Source organism: Phoca vitulina, unplaced genomic scaffold (genome assembly GCF_004348235.1).
Source record: "Phoca vitulina isolate PV1807 unplaced genomic scaffold, GSC_HSeal_1.0 scaffold117, whole genome shotgun sequence".
Lineage (NCBI taxonomy): Eukaryota > Metazoa > Chordata > Mammalia > Carnivora > Phocidae > Phoca > Phoca vitulina.
This window is the reverse complement of record NW_022589820.1, coordinates 591,252-595,126: the sequence shown is the minus strand read 5'-3', so window position 1 is coordinate 595,126 and position 3,875 is coordinate 591,252. Positions and strand designations below refer to the sequence as shown.

Sequence of the window (3,875 nt, the reverse complement as noted above, 5' to 3'; positions counted from 1 at the left end):
GGACAAGGGCTCTCCCTGCCTCCTCTCTGCTCCCAGGTGGCCAGTCCCCACTGGGTGTTCTTGGCACACCCACGGCAGGCTAGAGCCTTGTGCTGCCCTCAAGGGGGGCTCCCAGTTGGTGGGAGACAGACCAGCCGCCATGCACCAGGACACCTCCATACTCCTTCCACTGGACGAGGCCAAATGTCTAAGGTCTATGGCCAGCTAGAGCCAGCCTTGATCATGTGTGCAGGGAGGTCTGTGTTCCCCAGCAGGATGCTCTATGCTGAAGTTGGTGCCTGCCTCTTCCCTGGTCCAAAGGTTCTTTCTTTTTTTTTTTTTTTAAGATTTTATTTATTTATTTGACAGAAAGAGATAGAGAGAGAGAGAGAGAGCACACGAGCAGTAGGGAGGGGCAGAAGCAGGCTCGAAGGAGCCCGACGCGGGGCTCGATCCCAGGACTCTGGGATCATGACCTGAGCCGAAGGCAGATGCTTAACTGACTGAGCCAGCCAGGAGCCCCTCCAAATGTTCTTTAAAGTGAAGCCCAGGGAGTTCCTCTGAGGCGGACGGGAACCACCATCAGGGTCTTCTCGAGATGGCAGAGCAGCAGGAGATGGAGCCCCCGAGCCTGGGCAACTTTTGCAGGAAAGGAGAGCCTCTCGACATTACCAGTGGCTCTGAATGGCACTCGGGAAGCACGGGGTTTGGCCACCAAGCATCAGTGCTTCTGGCTAGGGTTCAGACCAAAGAAGCATCATCAGGGTGCATTTGGGTGCTGGATCTGGGAAGTGGGACCCCTAGGAAAATGGAATCGCTCAGACTCACTCCCCTCCTTCAAGCTCTTGCCAAAGGCTCATTTCTGCAGTCACGACACTTCCCAACCACCCACAGGTACCAGCGTGTCCTAGAGTGAGTCCTGCCTCATGCTCTCGCCTGGTGAGAAGCCACACGTGGCCTCCTTGGCAGGACACACAGCTGATGTGTTAACCTGGTCCTCCCTCTGGAATTTCCCAGGCAGCTGTGGGCCTCAGGCGGAGGGTGCCTCTTGCCTCCGCAGCAGCCACCAGCCTTGCCCGGCTGTACAGCACAGGTAGGACAAAGTGGTGGCTTCCAGCCTCCTTCCCCGGGGTTTCACACTGCGGGGGTCAACATGCCACAGGCCCCCAGAGGATGCTGCCCACAGGCCGGGGGGGAGGGCATGGGCCACAAGCCTTGGGCACAAAGGCCCGAGGAGCCACCTGGAGCAGGGCAGAGGGGTCCTGGGCAGATGCTGGCCAAATCAGGGACCGAAGAGCAGGGCACCCTGTGGTGTGTAGAGCTGAGGATGACAACATGCATCTGCAAGTGTGTTGCTGGGCTGGTCTCCCCACTTGCGTGCTGCTGGGAGCAGGACCAGCGTGCCGGGTGTGGGCCTTGCGGCCAGGACAGCATCAGAGGTTCTGCCAGAACGCCCGCAGACCCGGGGGGGGGGGGGCGGTCCAGGACTCCCAGGACAGGCACTGCTCTAACCAGGGCTCCAACCCGAGCACCTCTGAGGCCTCAGATGCCCTGCCCCAGGCCAAGGGACCAGCCGCCTCAACCTCCCCATCCATACCCAGGGGGACTGTTTGGGCTGCATCTGGTATTCCGGATAATTCTGAGGATCAAAAACAGAGACTGTTGAGACGCTGGGGGCCTGGCCCGGCCGGGACTCACACCACTGCAGCTGCCCCCGGGCATCCTGGCCTCCCCGAGGGGGACGTGCAGCCCGGACTGCCCGTCGAGGTGCGTGGCTCCAATGGGGCCTTTACAGGGATGTGAAGGATGTCTGGGAAGACCCTGAAAACAACTGGCGGAGTGAGAGACATGTTCCTTTGGGGGATGAATGGCTACCACCTCCAGCTGATTCTAATGAAGAGATCACAGGGATGGGGTGGAGGTTCATTCTCGAGCCACTGAGCAGGACCCCTGAGGCTGGTGGCTTGCCTGGTGCGGATGATGAAGGGAGATTTCTCTGTCATCGAATATGCTGCCTGTGATGCCACTTACAATGGGCTTGTCACCCTGGAAGGGCCCCGGCCAGTGAATCCCAATCCCCTGGCAACCAAATGCAGCTTCTTCAAGGTTACCGTGGCTGTGCCTGAGGATCTGAGAGAGGCCCGCTCCGGTGAAAACGGCCATAAAGAGTTCAAGAAAGCTTTGGGAGCGAACTGCATCTTTCTCAACATCACAAATAGGCAGCTCTTCATCGTCAGCCACAGAAGCTCCCGGGAAGCGTGTACCCCTGCAGGGTGACGTGCATTTCTGAAGCCTGCGCAGCAAACTGCTACTGTCCCACAGTGAAGAAGCCACCAAGCACTTAGAGACAAGTAAGCAACTGGGGCGGCCTGCCAGGAGGGGTTCACAGTGCCAGAGGGCCGGGTGGGACTGACAGTTGGGACTCACGGTGCCACCGTCCAGCAGGTCCGAAAAGTACCTGCGGTGACTGCCGTCGAGTTGGGTGAAGAGACCTGCACTTTCCGAGTCTATGGGGACGGTGGTGAGGTGTGCCCACAGGCCCGAGCCACCTGGTGTTTTCTGAGGACTCCGTCCATGCAAGTGCCCAGGAACCTTGCTGGCAAAGTGATTGGAAAGAACGGGAAAGTGATCCAGGAGTTGGTGGACAAATCTGGTGTGGTGAGGGTTCCCGTAGCGGGTGAGAATGACAAGAAGAACCCGGGGGAGGAGGGGATGGTTCCTTTCATCTTCATGGGCACCCTGGAGAGTATCAGCCACCCGCTTGGAGAGGCTGCAGATTGAGGACCAGCTTTGGCAGACTGGGCGGGGCTTTGGCCCTCCTGGGAGTGGGCGGGGCTTCTCCGCCTTCCTCCACACTACCCGAAGCTATGGGGGCAGCTACCAACTTGGGGGGCTGCCTGTCCTGCCTATGGCCCCAGCCCAGACCCATCCACAGCTTCTGAGACCAAATCAGAGACGAGGGAGGAGCCAGATCCCAACCTGGGGGGAAGAAAGCCGGAGGCAGCCGATTGGGGGCCGGGGTAGGGGACCCCCACCAGCCTTCCCGGCCCACCACAAGATACCACGCTTCACCTATCAGCTCAGTGCTGAAAGATCCAGACAGTAATCCCTACAGCTTACTGGACACATCTGAGCCAGAGCCCCCAGTTGATTCAGAGCCTGGGGAACGCCTCCCCCCGCAGCAAGTGCCAGGTGCCGCCGGGATGAGGACAGGACTGTCATGGATGGAGGCCTGGAATCTGATGGGGCCAGCATGACAGAGAATGGCCTGGAAGAGGAGTCGAGACCCCAGCGTCAGAAACCAGAGCCGCTGCAGCTGGAACTGTGGGAACTGGACGGATGGTTCCATCGGTGGAGACCGTCGGCCAGTGACTGTGGCTGACTGTGTCTCCCAAGCAGAGTCTCAGAGCTGCCAGAAGGCCCCCCCTTCTTGGAACTCACCAAACCCTCAGAGGACTGTCTTTCAGGACAGAAGGGCGACTCTGTCAGCAAGCTTCCTAAGGGCCCCTCAGAGAATGGGGAGCTCTCCGCCTCCCTGGGGTTGTGTAGTTTGGTGAATGGGGTTTCATAAAACCTCTAGCCCACATCCTTCCGTCTTCATCTTGCTTGCTGCCCAACACCATGGCCCTCACAGGCCAGACTGAGCTGCGCTGGAGCTGCTCTTATCTAGGGGGGAGGGGGGTGGCACAGCAGCCTGGGTCCCCCCTCAACCTGGGGAGGTAGTGGAGGGGTGTGTAACGGGGTCATACCCCCTCCCTCTTGTCCGCCCTACCCCCAGGGTGAGGGGAGCCTCTCTCCTTCCCATCAGACTGGATGCGCTTTTATCCTCTAATACCCCAATCTCTCTGAACAGCCCCATCCTCCGCCTGCTGGTGCAGGGTGCTCCTTGACCCACC

At 59.5% G+C, this 3,875-nt stretch overlaps 1 pseudogene; it reads left to right on the top strand.

Annotated features, from left to right (window-relative positions):
• Positions 1-577: 577 nt before the first annotated feature.
• Positions 578-3,550, top strand: LOC116628324 (annotated as a pseudogene).
• Positions 3,551-3,875: the final 325 nt, after the last annotated feature.